General features: G+C 40.4%; 1 long non-coding RNA gene across 1 annotated transcript; it reads right to left on the reverse strand.

Annotated features, from left to right (window-relative positions):
* Positions 1–4,677: 4,677 nt before the first annotated feature.
* On the reverse strand, positions 4,678–15,740 carry LOC134807936 (uncharacterized). Its single transcript, XR_010149583.1, has 3 exons — positions 14,537–15,740; positions 13,478–13,647; positions 4,678–4,853 (listed from the first exon to the last, which is right to left on the reverse strand). It is a non-coding gene; the product is annotated as an uncharacterized LOC134807936 (long non-coding RNA).
* Positions 15,741–16,303: the final 563 nt, after the last annotated feature.

Below are 16,303 nucleotides of genomic sequence, written 5' to 3' on the forward strand. Positions count from 1 at the left end.
AGCAAGACTCCATATCAAAAAAAAAAAAAGTAGGGGTGAGGGAGTTTAGAAACGTGCGACCTCCTCCACCTATGACTCTACTTCCATGAGAAAAAAACATGAAGCTTTACAAATGCAGAATTAAAGCAGAGGCTCATGTGGGCTCATGTGATGAAAATGTTAGTGTCTGTCTACCAAGCTGTGTGAGCAAGGTAGAAACAGGTCTGCTTTGCAGAAAAAGATGACGTACCCCCAGGAATGAGCAACAAGTAGAACTGAGGTTTACCCCAGCGTTTCCCTTCCCTTCCCTTTTGTTTTCATATAACAAACATTTGTTGAACAACTATAGGGTCCTCAGTTAGCTTCCATAGAAACTTACAGCAAATTCAGAACAGATTTCCATTTTAGATGGAGAAGTTAGAATTAATATGTTGTTAGATTGCAACCCAAAGTTGCCCCTGGACCAGCAAGTGCCCTTGTGCTGGCCCTCAGTGCCTGGCCATGGCAATACAGACCCTGTCCACTGGGAGCAGACAGCCTCCTGGTGTAAATAGATCCTGAACAAATCATCGCATGTGAAGCAGGTATTAAAAAGGAATTACAGGCCAGGCACGGTGGCTCACGCCTGTAATCCCAGCACTTTGGGAGGCCGAGGTGGCGGATCACAAGGTCAGGAGTTTGAGACCAGCCTGGCCAACATGGTGAAACCCCATCTCTACTAAAACTGCAAAAATTAGCTGGGCGTGGTGGTGGGCGCCTGTAATCCCAGCTACTCGGGAGGCTGAGGCAGGAGAATCGTTTGAACCCGGGAGGCGGAGGTTGTAGTGAGTCGAGATCATGCCATTGCACTCCAGCCTGGGTGACAGGGCAAGACTCTATCTCAAAAAAAAAAAAAAAAAGGAACTACAGGGTGGGAAACAAGACCCATCAGAGGAAAATGGGTCAGGGGCATGGTCTGCCTTGCTACAAATTTAGAGGTGTCAATCAACAAAAAGGGAACTCACAAAAAATAAAGTTTTCCTTTCCCCTCCTCACTTGCCTTACATAATCAAGATGAGTATCACACCGTGGGGACTCTTAAAGACAGCAAAATGGCTCTCTGCAGCTAGCCAAAATGTGTCAATTAATTTAGCTTTCACTGAGATTTGTTATGCTCATTTATTCAGAACTTTTGAACATTAAACATGAAACTACATGATAATTAAATAGCTGTCAACACAATTTTATTTACACTTGTCATTCACACCCTCCAAACCTCATCAGGCCACTGGTTGGCCTGCATTCAATGAGGCATAAAGGAAATATGTTCCTGCTCTCAAGGAGTTTGCATCTTGGAAAACACTTGGACGCACACCAAAATGAGATGCACCTCAACAGAGAAATCTATGAAATACTTGCCTTCGGATCACCAAAAGGCCTCCAAATTTTGTTTTACTTTGGTATTTCAGTTTCAAACACTTCTTTGATGTTCCATTCAGTCATTGGAACGTCCCTGCTTAAATTTCAGTTCAAAGGTGCCCAGACACCTGTAAGGTTGTTTGAGGGCTGGATGGCAATCATGTTCTCTCCATTTGGATACAGCTATTTATAAATTGTGATCCAGTTTTAAAAGGAACCTCCTGCTTTGCTTCAACTTCAGTGTCTTTCATGTTGTTGAGTTGCTAGAATTGCTTCTTTTATTATATATATATTTAATTATTTATATATTTAATATATAATATATTATATATAATATATATTATTATATATAATATATTTATATATTATATATTATTATTATATATTTATATATTATATATTTATATATTATATATTAATATATTATTATATAATATATTATATAATATATAAATATATTATTATATATTATATTATATAATATATAAATATATTATTATATATTATATAATATATATAAATATATTATTATATATTATATAATATAATATATAAAAATATATTTATATATTGTATAATATAATATATAAATATATTATTATATATTATATAATATAATATATATAAATATATTATTATATATTATATAATATAATATATATAATATTTTATATATAAATATATATAAAATATTATATATATTATATATATTGAGACGGAGTCTCACTCTGTCTGCCAGCCTGGAGTGCAGTGGCAGAATCTCGGCTCACTGCAACCTCCACCTCTTGGGTTCAAGTGATTCTCCTGCCTCAGCCACCCAAGTAGCTGGAACTACAGGCACACACCACCGTGACTGGCTAATTTTTGTATTTTTAGTAAAGACGGGGTTTCACCATGTTGGCCAGGCTGGTCTCCAACTCCTGACCTCAGATGATCCACCCACCTCGGCGTCCCAAAGTGCTGGGATCATAGGCATGAGCCACCGCGCCTGGCCTAGAATTGCTTCTTTACTTAAATTTCAGGGAGTTGTTAAAATTGTTATATCGTTTGTCTACATTAGAAGTTTCACCCAATAGCACTAGAACATGATGCTGCCTGAGTTTAACACTTGATCCTAATTTTTTTCCCAATAATCTTTCTGTCTGCCTTCAAACTGAGAAAGACATTATATAGTGACCATAGCAATCTAGAAACAGAAGAAAACTAGGAGAAAAAATACTATTCCACTTCTACATATCAATTCCTGGCCTCGTCTGCTCTTCTAAAACCTAAGGCCCATCACAGATTGCCTCCTTCTTAATTTTTCAACCTAATCTTGGGCTACATCCTCAAATAAACCTTCTGTTCCAACTATATTTATCTACCTATTTAGGTTGGTGCAAAAGTAATTGCGGTTTTCGCCATTACTTTGCGAAACCGCAATTACTTTTGCACCAACCTCATATTTTTCTTCTCACTCTTTGGAAGGAAAAAAAAAGACCCTGATCAGTCACTAGTCTGTGGAAATATGACACCCACATTGCTGCTTCCAAGCCTCCCTTCATATCATTCTGAAATTCTCTCACCTCCTCAACTAAGTCTTCCTTCTCCTTCAATTAGAATTTGAGATCCTTTCATCCATGAAGCCCTTTGAAATGCCCTTAACTTCAGTTTACTCTCACTTCTAAACTCTTATGTATATTATCCATTCTCTTATGACCATTGAACACACAATCCATGCTTTGTAATAGACATAGAATACTTCTAGCAGGGGAAGACTTTTTTCTCCTTGGTCATCATGAGATAAACCAGAATTAAGGCAGGTCTTGGTTAATAATGCCTGAGGTTTGGTTAGGGACATTCTGACCTGTCTTTAGCTGTTTTCTGGCAGCATTTTGCTGAGCAATGGAGTTTGCTTAAATTTTACCCTAACCTGAATTAAGTTGCTTTAACCAAATCAAGCAGTGGCCCTAGGGGGAGTGAGGGGAGTTTCCTAATCCTAAATTAATGGTTTAAAAAGTTCTGTAGAAAGAATCCTGTTATATTTGTGTCTAAACACTGTAATATTTACAGAATTATGTCATTAAAATAGTGCTTTTAAAACATCTCTCTTTTGTTGTCCTCTCAACTTCCCGTTTGTGGAGACCAGGACATACTCTGAGAATTGCAACTAGTACAAATCATCACAATATGGATAAACTGAGCAATATACAGAAGTCCCTCTCACCACCAAAGAAACATTAGCTATACAAGGCATGAGCTGTCTTTCTAAGCAGAGAGGGGAGACCAGTAAAACCAGCCCAGTGTCTGTGATTCCTCCAGGTTTCCAGGTTTTAAAGCCCAGGTTTAAAAAGCTACTGCTGAGACGGATCGGGTTACATCTTCCAGCTGCCAGAGAACCTTACACTTAACCCTTCCCAATCCTCGACCTGGATGTTGCACTCCTATTTCACTTCCTAGAAAGGGTATCTTCTATCTGTGTATGTCTCCCTATGTTCTATTCCTTACATACGAGCAACTGGCCAAAGCCCCAGGTGAAGCTTCCTGTGGCCACACTACGTTCCATGCTTCAGCCTCATCTCTGGAGTCCTGCCTGTGCTGAGGACAGAGACCTTGCGTGTCACGTCCTCTGTGCCTAACACGGTGTGCAATTCATGGTGAAGGTTCAGTGTTTGTTAAATGAATGATTGTGAACCTTCTGATGCCTATGTCACAATAAGAAAACTGCTGACTATCTTTTTTTTGTTTATCATGAGCATAAACTGTGCCCAAGATCCTTAAGTTGTCAAGGGTCTGGAGATTGATTAATTAATTCATTCATCCATTGACTCATTCGTTCATTTGTACACCATTCCCTAGACGTTTTTGAGGGCCAGTTGTTTTTTAAGGAACCAAGAATGAGGATGAGAAATTACTTAATGTGTATAACATATACTATTCAGGTGATGGCCACACTAAAAGCCCAGACTCCACCACTACCTGATATACCCATGTAACAAAACTGCAGTTTTGCCCCTTAAATTTATACAAATAAAAAACAGCCTGGGCACGGTGGCTCATGTCTGTAATCCCAGCATTTTGGGAGGCCAAGGCAGGTGGATCGCTTGAGCTCAGGAGTTCAAGACCAGCCTGGGCAACATGGTGAAACCCCATCTCTACCAAAAATACAAAAAGTTAGCCGGGTGTACTGGGAGGCTAAGGTGGGAGGATCACCTGAGCCTGCGAGGTTGAGGCTGCAGTGAGCTGTAATCACACCACCACCACTCCAGCCTGGGTGACAGAGTGAGACCCTATCTCAAAAACAACAACAAGGAATGGGGAAAGGATTTTAGACATTTTTATTTAGGGATCTAATATTCCTGACTAAATCCAAGGATTCTCTCCTAAAATCTTCTCTTCAGAAGGCATGGTGTAAAGAGATGGATAGGTAGACTCTCTTCCTACAATCCTCTTGCAGCTAATTGCCAGACAATTTACATGAGCACATATAACGGTATCTGTAAAAAGTAAATACATGATCCTGGATATTTGTGTACCAGAAGGGAGTGAAATGCATGGTTAAGGGCACAAATTTTGGTATCAAACAACCTGGGCTCAGTTCCCAGTTCTGCTTCTAGGTATGGGAGTGAATTTAGGGGCATAAGGCCCATGTTCTGGAAGAATCTAGGAAACAGCCGGATGGGCATTAAGGAATTAAACTCTTGAATCCCCCTTGAACAATCACTTCTATGAGGGAAGGCTTTTGAGTACTCAGTGCTGCCCTGAGAGCCACTTCTCAGCTGGAAGCAGTTGGAAACAGATAATCTCAGCCTTAGATTCTAAGGGGTCTGTCAAGCCTGCCATTTTATGTTATCTCTTTAAGGTTCAGCATGCGGAATAATTTCTCAGCCATCATGAAGTGTTTCCTGGTAGCCAGCTCAGGCTCTACAGATTTACCACCCTAACTCTTCCAGTAAAAGAAAGCCATTTTCAGAAAAACAGAACTTCCTCCAGAGGTTTTATAGCCAAAGGTACCAAAAACTGATGTGTCTCTTGTGTTTTTCACTTGGTGGAGAGAAGCCACAGGGTTGCAATTTCAGATACGCTTGTCTCTAGAAAACAGAACTTGTCTGGGAGGGGATTTAGAGCAAAGATGGAGGAGGAGTCCTCGATTTTACAAAGAAGGATGGTGGGAAGAAGAGAAGGGAAGAAAATCATTCATAATCATTCACTGAGCACTTACAAAGGCCCATCAGTGGCATGGGGGATTGGGGGGGAGTCTGCACCTGCCATCACAGAAGGGGGCTGCTGTTTAAATGTTTGTCTTCATGACTGTTGACAAAAAGAGTCAAATTATAAAATATTTAAAGAGATTTATTCTGAGCCAAATATTAGGACCATGACCCATGACACAGCCCCAGTGGCCCTGAGAACATGTGCCAAAGGTAGTGGGGATGCAGCCTGGTTTTATACATTTTAGGGAGACATAAGACATCAATCAATACAGGTACGGTGTAGATGGGTTCAGTCTGGAAAGGTGGGACAACACAAAGTGGGGTGGGGCAGGGGGTTTTCAGGTCATAGGTGGATTCGAAGATTTTCTGATACAGATGAAGCCTCCAGGTAGCAGGCTTCAGAGAAAATAGATTGTAAATGTTTCTTATTAGACTTAAAAAGATGCCAGACTCAGGTAATTATCTCCTGGATCAAGGAAAAGACCTGGAAAGGGAAGGGGATTCTCTACAGAACGTAGATTTTCCCCACAAGAGACGGCTTTGCAGGGCCATTTCAGAATATGTAAAAAAAAATATACTTCAGTTTCTTTCAGGGTCTGCTATCTGTCACGTTGGTATCTTATTACTGCAAAGAGTCAGTTTTGTCAGTCTTAAGTCTCTGTTTTAATGTTTGTTGGTTTGTTTGCTTTTGAGACAGAGTTTCACTCTTGTTGCCCAGGCTGGAATGCAATGGCTCGATCTTGGCTCACTGCAACCTCCACCTCCCAGTTTCAAGCGATTCTCTTGCCTCAGGCCTCCCGAGTAGCTGGGATTATAGGCGTGCACCACCATGACTGGCTAATTTTGAATTTCTAGTAGAGATGGGGTTTTGCCATGTTGGTCACGCTGGTCTCGAACTCCTGATCTCAGGCAATCCAACCGCCTCGGCCTCCCAAAGTGCTGGGATTACAGGTGTGAGCCACCGTGCCTGGCCTGTTTTAATGTTGATGCTGGTCAGTTGTGCCTGAATTCCTAAGGAAGGATGGTATAATGAGGTGTATCTGACTGCCCCCTTCCCATCATGGCCTGAACTAGTTTTTCAGATTAACTTTGGAATGTCCTTGGCTGGGAGAAGGGGTCCATTCAGTTGGTTGGGGGACTTAGAATTTTATCTTTGATCTATATGACTAAAAATTGACATTCTGTGATTTAATAAACCACACACTTCTGCAAGCTTAAATTTTGTTACCTGTAAAATGGAAATAATACCTAAAACAGGATTCGGCAAGCTTTTTCTGAAAAGGACTAGATAGTAAATATTTTCAACTTTGTGGGTCATGCAGTGTCTGTCACAACAACTCAGCTATGCAGTTACAGCATGAAAGTAGCCATAGACAATGCATAAGGCATAGGCGTGGGCAGATTTGGTCTGCAGGCCGTAGCTTGTCATTCCCTAGTCTAATCCCCTGTTTTAATACATAGGGCACTGTGAAGATTAAATGAGCAAATCCAAGTAACGTATTTTAGTGCAGCATGCGGCAGGTAAGTGCTTAATAAATATTAGCTATTATCATGGTTGTGATCTTAGTCTCTCCCATCTATAAGGGCTAACTGTGTTCACTTTAGTGAGTGAGGTAGTCCTTGGTGTTCCTCAGGAGATAGTCCAGCCTTCTCTCTCTTGGGCACATGGTGAATGTCACGACTGGGTTTTTGGAGAAGAACCCTGAGATGGAGTTTAGTGTACAGGATGCTTATTAATGAACATCCTTGGGAACAATCCCTGTGGAAAGGAAAAGAGGAAAGCAGGATTGGGCAGAGGGAGAAGTCAAGTTGCCAAACAACAGGCTGAGCCAAATCCCAAAATTGTCCCACATCAGGCTGAAAGGGCTGGGCTTCTACCCACACAGGAAGCATTCCCTGCATGTGGGCTGCCCTGGGAAGCATATGGCCCTGGGTGAGTAGCTCTGAACTTCTAGGCACTCCTTGGAGGAGCCAACAGATGAAGCTTGTCTGTGACAACACGCCCAGAAACCCAAGCAATAAGCTAGTGGGAGAGAAAGATGTGACCAACTCTGACTGTGAACTGCACACAGAAATAACACTTCACTTGCAGACCAAGCATTTAATTGTTGTTTAAAGACCCTTCAAAGCTCCTTTCCCCTGTAGTGACCAGTGATTTCAAGATGGTGGCTGCTCGATGAGCCTGGGCCCCAGAGGAATGACAGTGAGGAGAACCCCTCATTAACCTGTGCGATGGAATGTAGTATGAGCAAAACTTAAATCTGAGTTCTTTAAAGCCACTGAGATTTGGGGGTCGTTCGTTACTGCAGTATTGTTAGCTTTCTACTGTGTGTCATCAGTAGCAGCATAGGAAGCTACATTGGATGTATTTAAATGATTTGAAGACGAGACACCTTATGATCTTAAAAAATCAAGAAACTGGTTTCAAATCATCATCATCACTTCCAGCAGTGACATCATAGCTAACGTTAGCACTTACATGAATTTGTTACTGGAAAGGAGTCCTGATCCAGACCTGAAGAGAGAGCTCTTGGACCTCGAGCAAGAAAGAATTCAGGGCAAGTCCATAGAGTAAAGTGAAAGCAAGTTTATTCGAGAAATAAACAGAAGAATGGCTACCCTATAGGCAGAGACGTGGCATGGGCTGCTTGACTAAATACAGTTATTTCTCGACTATATGCTAAACAAGGGGTGGATTATTCATAAGCTTGCCGGGGGAAAGGGGTGGAGATTTCTTGGAACTGAGAGTCCCTCCCCTTTTTAGACTATGTAGGGTAACTCCCAAACGTTGCCATGGCATTTGTAAATTGTCACAGTACTGGTGGGAGTGTCTTTTAGTACGCTAATACATTAATAATTCACATATAATGAGCAGTAAGGACAACTAGAGGTCACTTTCATCGCCATCTTGGTTTTGGTGGGTTTTGGTGGGCTTTCTTATGACATCCCGTTTTATCAGCAGGGCCTTTGTGACCTGTATCTTGTGCTGATCTCCTATCTCATCCTGTGACTAAGAATGCCTAGTCTCCTGGGAATGCAGCCCAGCAGGTCTCAGTCTCATTTTACCCCTATTTAAGATGGAATTGCTATGGTTCAAATGCCTCTGACAAATTCACTAATGCTCAAACAACCTATGGATGACACAGTTATTATTTTCTCCATTTTAGAGATGAAACAACTGATGCTTAAAGAGATTTATTAACTTGTACAAGGCCAGGGGTGTGCAATCTATAGCCTGAAGTTCAAATCCAGCTAAGTGCCTGCTTTTGTAAATAAAGTTTTATTGGAACACAGCCATGCCCATTCATTACACATTACATAATTATGGCTGTTTTCGTGATACAGTGGCTGAGTTGAGTAGTTGCATATGGCTTGCAAAGCTCAAAATACAGTCAGCCCTCCATATGTGAGGGTTCCACATTTGTCGATTCAACCAACAAAGGATCAAAAATGTTTGAAAACAAAAATAAAAAAGCAATACAGTAAAAATAATATAAATTAAAAACAATACAACACAATAACTCTTTGCATAGCATTTATATTGTATTAGGTATTATAAGTAATCTAGAGATGATTAAAAGTATACGAGAGGATGTGCATAGGTTATATGCAAATACTAGGCCATTTTATATCAGCGACTTGAGCATCCATGGATGTTGTTATCCATGGGGTGTCCTGGAATGAATCCTCTATGCATACTGAGGGACAACTGTACTTACCATCCAGCCCTTTACAGAAAAAGTTTGCCCACCCTCACCTCTAGCAGTAGTAAGCGGCAGAGCCTGATTCCAAACCCAGGTTGTCTGACTCCAGAGACAACACTCATAACTTAGATATAAATAAACATTAGGTAGGCTTGGAACCCTGTTGGAATGTTATGAAACTTTTCTATTTCCATTTTCCTAATCGTGTGTTTTTTTTCATTTAAAAATTTCCTGATGTTTACTTCCAGCAATATGACAGACTCTATATCCTGAAAATTCTCCCCCAAAAAGCACCTTTAAAATGCTGGATAAAATGAGTAGCTAACTTGGCAAGAAATTAAAGTATCTTAATCCCCAGAGGCCAAAAATGAAGTTGGAAGCCAGAATTCAGAATGAGCATGGTAAATATTCACTGGAGCAGGCATCAGACCCTGAGGGCATTTGCCAGTGTTTTGTAAATTAGAGCTTTCAGTTTTTACATCCGTGTCGGGGGAAGGGGGACAGGAGAGGCAGGCGACAAAGCAGTGCAGTGTCAGCATGGAGACTTTGGAATGAGTCCTGAAAGGCCCACATTCCCAATAAAATAGCGAATTAGAAAATGTTTGCCATGCAAAGGAAATAGCAAAGAAAATTTTGCATCTTAGCCTTGATTTTGGTTGGAATAAAAAATAAAAGTTCCTACCCGCTACCAGAAATTATAAATAATCACCAGTCAGGCCTCAAGCCTGGGTTCAAATTCACTCTGTGTACCTATTCTGAAACTATATTTTAAACAAACAAACCAAAAAAAAAAATTTTTAAATGACGAGGCACTTGGCAAAGGTAAACACAAATAGAAGGAATGTTCTCCAGTTCAAGCCTCATAAAATTCTCACAGCTAGTGCCTCAACAAAAATGAGCTCACAATTTTTAAGAAAATCACAAGACCACCCATGTAGTAAGACATCATCAGACAGGGTTAGAAACATCAAACAGTAGAATCAGACATTCAGGCTTTGGGTTGGAATTATCACGTAGAGCAAGGTTAGCAAACTTTTCTCTAAAAGGCCAGATAGTATACATTTTAGGCTTTGCAAGCCATGCAGTCTCTGTCACAAAGATTCAGCCTTGCTATTCTACTGTAAAAGCAGCCATGGGCAGTATGCAAATGAATGGGCTTGCCTGTGTTTTAATAAAACTATATTTACGAAAACCGAGAGTGTGCCAGAAAACCATACCTTATAAATAAATAAGTTTTCAATATTTAAAAAAACTTTAAAACATAAGCAAGGAACAAAATACTCTTATAAACATCAAAAAAGATTAACTTCTGAAAGTAAAATAGTTGAATTTTAAAATTCAACATATGAGTTGACTAATGAATTAGAAATGAAATGTATAATTAATAAATTGAAAGTTGGATGAGACAAAACTACTTAGAATATAGTTCAGAGAGAGAAAGAGAAGGATATCATGATATAGACATGAAAGTTTAAGAAGTGTTCACATTCATCTAATGAAAGTTCCAGAAAGAGTGACTAGAGAAAATGAGATGGAAACAATATTCAATAATTTGTATGGTTCCTTATATTTAGGAAGTACAAAAAATTCTAAAAAATATTCACACCCAGACTTATCCTGGTGAAATGAAAGAACATTAAAGACAAATTTAATAGCTTAAAAACAGCTAGAGAAAAAGACAGCTTTCCTGTTTTACATCTAACTTCATATGAACAGAGCAGAAACCAAAAGATTACAAGATGATGTCTTCAAAGTGCTAGGAAAAATGTTTCAATTTACAGTTGGATACCCAGTAAAACTTATCTTTCATGAGGATGCAATAGAATATATTTAGGTGAACAAAAGCCAAGATAATTTACTCTGGACAGATTCTTAGTAAAGGAACTTCTTGAGGATATATATACCTTGGAAAGAAGGATATATATACTTCTCCAGAAAGGAGATGTGAACTGTAAGTTGTAAGAAAGATAACCACGTGATCAAAGACATTTGTAGTCACATGGATACATCTAAATAAATATCAACACTAATAAATCTAATTTGTAAAGTTATAAAAGTCAGAGGTTGGGAGAGATGAGCTTCTAAAGCAGAGGTCATAGTCTATTTCTTAAAATGGTAAATATATGAATGTATGTGTGTGTGTGTGTGTGTGTGTGCGTGCGCACACGCAAACAGGCATATACATACATGCATGTTGTAAACTTTTCTATATATGATACATTTCACAAGACTTTTTAATAGAAATAAAATACTGGACAATACTAGCTTATAAGCTGAGAAAGAGTTAAAATACTCTAGGTTTTAGAAGGAGGGTGAATCTAATTAATAACTTTATTAAAAAATTAGAATCTATACATTCCAAAATATTGGAGGAGAAAAAAAATGGAGTAGGAATTTCATCAAATAGAAAGTGTAAAAAGATGGTGAAAATAAATCCAAATATATCAATGATCATAATTAAATAAAAAAGAATTACACTTGTCAACTAAAAGATAGTTAATTTTTAAAAATCCAACCATATTCTTCTTACAAGAAACACATGTAAAACAGAAGTACACCAAATGTTTGAGAGTAAAATAATGGCAAAAGCTACATTAAGGGAAGTGAATTTTTCCAACAAGCAAAATAATAACTTCCTGTTTGCTTTCAGATGTAACCACTGAATCCTCATACAAAGGATATGTTAGTTTCATATATCATAATGAAACTAAGAAAAGAAATAAATGTAAAGAGAGAAATCAGGGGAAAAAAACTTAGGTTAAGGATTAATATTCTCTGACAAATCTAAAAATCTGAAAAAGCAGTTCCACCAGTGCTATACCCATGGAATTCAAACAAGCATTGATGGAAACCTAGGGCTGAATGGTATGAGTCAAGAGTAACTGTATCATTTCTCAAATTTGGGTCAAATTTCTTAATAATGGAGTTTACAAAATAAAATTAGATCACATTTCAAAATAACTTGCATTTGGAGACAAAAGATGCTGTGATCACTTTCAATTGTATTAATATTGCTCTTTGAAATGAATGAGACATTAAACACAAAGATTCTAAGAAAAAGTAAATACAAAAATAATTTTGAAGTATGAACGAATTTGACTACTTTTAAGATTCAGGAACAAATATTTATGTATAAAGGTGGACAATTGCTGCATTAAAATAGAGGAAGGGCTAAAATGTGAAGCTTATGAATAATGAAATGATTTTATAGTTATTTTAGTGGCATGGGGAAATGTCCATGATATAATTAGTTAGCAAACAAAACCATATATGAAACTGTATATTCACAATAAAAATATGTTTAAATGTCATCAAATGTGTCTAGAAACAGGATTGGGAAGAAAAACAACAGAATACTAAGAGTGGTGGGGAAATGAGTGATTTGTATTTTCTACTTTATATGGTATTTTCCAAGTCTTTTTTTTTTTTTTAACAATGACCACTTTAATAATCAGAAAACAGAATAATTGTATTTTCAATCTTTAGTATTTTGTGTGTTTACATATATTATGATCCAGAATCCCAGTGAATGAAGATGTGAAAAATGAATTCTAGAAAGATGAAACATGACAAGACTTTAAAAGAATGTTTTAAGAGACAGAGAAATCGCTAGCCTACTTGGTAGGTAACTTGATATAAAGTTAACTTCTTCACTTCAGGTCTCAAGAATGTGCAGCAAAGTGAGTCCCAGAGGTTGCTATGGCAATGGAGGTAAACCCGATTAGGTTGGCATTCACTCTGCTTTCTAAGGTAAGGCCAGGGGAAAGAACATAGGATTCTTTTTTCTTTTATTTTTTAGATGGAGTCTCACTCTGTCACCCAGGCTGGAGTGCCATGAGGCAATCTTGGCTCACTGCAACCTCCGCCTCCTGGGTTCAAGCGATTCTCCTGCCTTAGCCTCCCAAGTAGCTGGGTCTATGGGCACCCGCCCCACCATGCCCAGCTAATTTTGTATTTTAGTAGAGACAGGGTTTCACCATGTTGGCCAGGCTGGTCTCAAACTCCCAACCTCAGGCGATCCACCCACCTCGGCCTCCCAAAGTGCTGGGATCACAGGCGTGAGCCACCGCGCCCCGCCTAGGATTCTTGAATCAGACAAATCCCCACTCTGTGCCTCTGTCGTCTTTCCTCTCCCTTCTCTTCTCCCTCATTTGTCCCTCTTGCCTCCCCAGTTCTCTCCTTTTCCCATCTTTTCCTCCCTACCTCTTAGCCTCCACTGCAGTTGACACCATCAGACTGTGTTCTTCCTGAATGCCCTCCTTTCTGGGCCTCCATAGGGTGCTGCATTTTCCTGAGTGCCTTCCTCACCAGAAGTTCTGGAGGGCATCATTTCTGGATTCATCATTTTTGACTGTACCCTTAGTGCTCAGGACCTGTCCATGGGAGGTGCCAAAAAATATTTGTTGACCAAATGAATACATGCATGAATGAGTGAATGAAGACAATTCCTCAGTCTCTTTTGTGGGCTCCTCTTCATCTGCTCACCCTTCAATGAGGACATTCTCCAAGATTTCGTGCTTAGTTGCTTTTTCTTTTCATTCTGTACTTTTGTCCTGGATGACCTCTCTTCCCTTTGCTTTAGGTAACATTCAGGTGAAAATTATCCCCAACTTTTCAACTCTACCGCATCTATTTTTCACGTCTATATTTCCACTGCTTTCAGTTGGACCCATGCTCACCCCATATTCAACTTGTCAAAAACCTCATCCTTTTCTTCCCCATCTTTCTTCCTCTTAAGAGCTCCACCTCCATTGACAGTACCACCATCTCCTCAACATCTGGATTTAAGCTCAGAGGACCCTTTTACTCTCCTCCTGCCCTCCCTGATTCCCGTCTACTGAGCACAGCCATACTCTGGAAGTTCATCCTTTCTTTCAATTCCATCCCCACTACCCCTGTGTCACTTCTCACCAAGATCATCACCAAACCCTGGGACGTTTTCTTACTTTGAATCCGCACTTCCCGTGACTGCTGGGTTTCCTAAACCACAGAACTCCTCATTGTCCCATCATGCTCAAAAACACTTTCTGTTTCTCGTTGCCTCCAAAATAAAGCCCAGGCACACAGGCTCCTCGCAGTCTCGTTTGATCTATCTTTCCTGCTTCATCACCCTTCCCCATAGCCCCCACTCTGCCATCTTCAATCTGTCTGTCTCTATCATCTCCATCTCCAGCCCCATCTCCCTCTTCGTCTCTGTCTCTAAGAGCCTTGCCAGGTTTCTGCAGCCAACAGTCCCTTCATGCTGCCTCCATGACCACTGACATTTCTCGCCTGCCCGGATGCCATCTCTCACTGCTGTCTTCTCAAACTGCTTCTCCTCCTCCAGGGCCCGTATCAAGTATCACCTCTTCTGAGCAGCCTTTTCCCAAACCTTCAGTCAGGATTGAGGGTGCTCTCCTCTGTAGTCTGGTAGCATCTGACGGTGCCTCCATGAGAGCACAGCCCACAGCTGTCAGGTGCAGGTGGGTGGGCAGAGGGAGACAGTGAAGTGCTCCTGAAGAACTTGAGCACAGGGATAGAACGTTTCTCCACTAGAGTGAGCTCATAAAACAATGTGTCATGGGAGAGAACAAAGTGCCTGCTAGCTCAAAGGAACAATGCCTTTGACTAGCAACAGCTGTAGCCTGTAGCCAATGACATTAAGGAAGCTGCAGAAAGGCTGTGTTAACAGAAGCAGGGCTGTTAGAGGAAGGCCAGAGTCAAAGAAGCACATTCTTGCATTTTCCAATCTGTTCCAGGGGAGGAATGCTGATGGGGGTGGGGAGGTTGGATTTCAGGCACTGGAGTGGTGGTGTCCAGCAAGGGACAGGGCTAGTTTCTCCTCTCGTCTTACCTTGACCTGAACAAACTATCCTGGGGGCCCCCTGCTGTCTAGTCGTGCTCATCAGAAAGTCTCAGTGTAAGCAGCCACACTTGAATGTGCGCTGTATCATGTAGAAAGGGTGACTCTCTAGAAATTATTCTAGTCCCCGAAAGGACTATTCCACCCCACATGTTCATTTCTAGCCTACAAGTCAGTCTGTGGTTTGGGCATCTTCAGTCCATCACGAACTCTGTGGTCATGCCCAAGTCTAGTTTCTGGGCCTGCAAGTCATGGAAATGCCCCTGGGAGGCAGCCGTCCAGCTGTCCCCCTCAGCAGCCTGGGACTGCCACCCTATTCAAGATGCTACAGCCAAGAATTAGAGTTAACTGTGCCCAGCAGTGTCCTCCCACAAGACCACAGGTTCACAGGCTTTTTCTGTAGAGGGCCATCTAGTCAAATATTTTAGGTTTTGTGGGTGATAAAGTCTCTACCTACTTAACTTTGCCCTTATAGTGGGTGCTCAGCAGCCATAGACAACATGTAATCAAACAAGTGTGTCTGGATTCCAGTAAAACATTATTTACAAAAATAGGTGGTGAGCCAGATTGGCCCACAAGCCATAGTTTGGCAAACCCTGCAGCAGGTCATGAGTTCTTGACAGTAGTGACTGAGTATTTCCTCCTTGGATCCACTCATATATGCCTAGGGCATATTACATCCTCACTGTGTCTGTAGAATTGGATTGAATGCTTTTCTCCTAAATGGCCCACAGGGCTTTGCATAGCAGTGATCACGGTGAACAGAGAACCATCCCATCTGAAGGAACCTTAGAGGTACCCTCTTTGTCAGCAATGAGATCCTTCTGTAGTATCCTTGACTCATGACATCTAGTTAGCATCCTTCTGCAATGCCTCTGCCTTTGTGTGATCATCCATTTACTCACCTGATAGCTATCGGGGACTGTTAGTATGTCCAACCCACGTGTGATGAACTGGAAGAATGATCCATCCCTCTTGTGTTGACTGCCTTCCAAGAGCTACTCAGTAAATACTTGCTATACAACTGATTATACTACTAAGCTAATTTTGTGAGCCAATTTTGGCAGAAGCTGTTTGTTTTCTGCAGAAATTTTAAGCAACCAAAATAAGGATCTGAAGCAGAGAAAACATGTTATCTACTAAAAGCATGCAGTGGGCCCTTCAGTGGCTGTAAACTCAGCTGTGAT

The sequence above is a fragment of the Pan troglodytes genome, chromosome 12 (genome assembly GCF_028858775.2).
Source record: "Pan troglodytes isolate AG18354 chromosome 12, NHGRI_mPanTro3-v2.0_pri, whole genome shotgun sequence".
NCBI lineage: Eukaryota > Metazoa > Chordata > Mammalia > Primates > Hominidae > Pan > Pan troglodytes.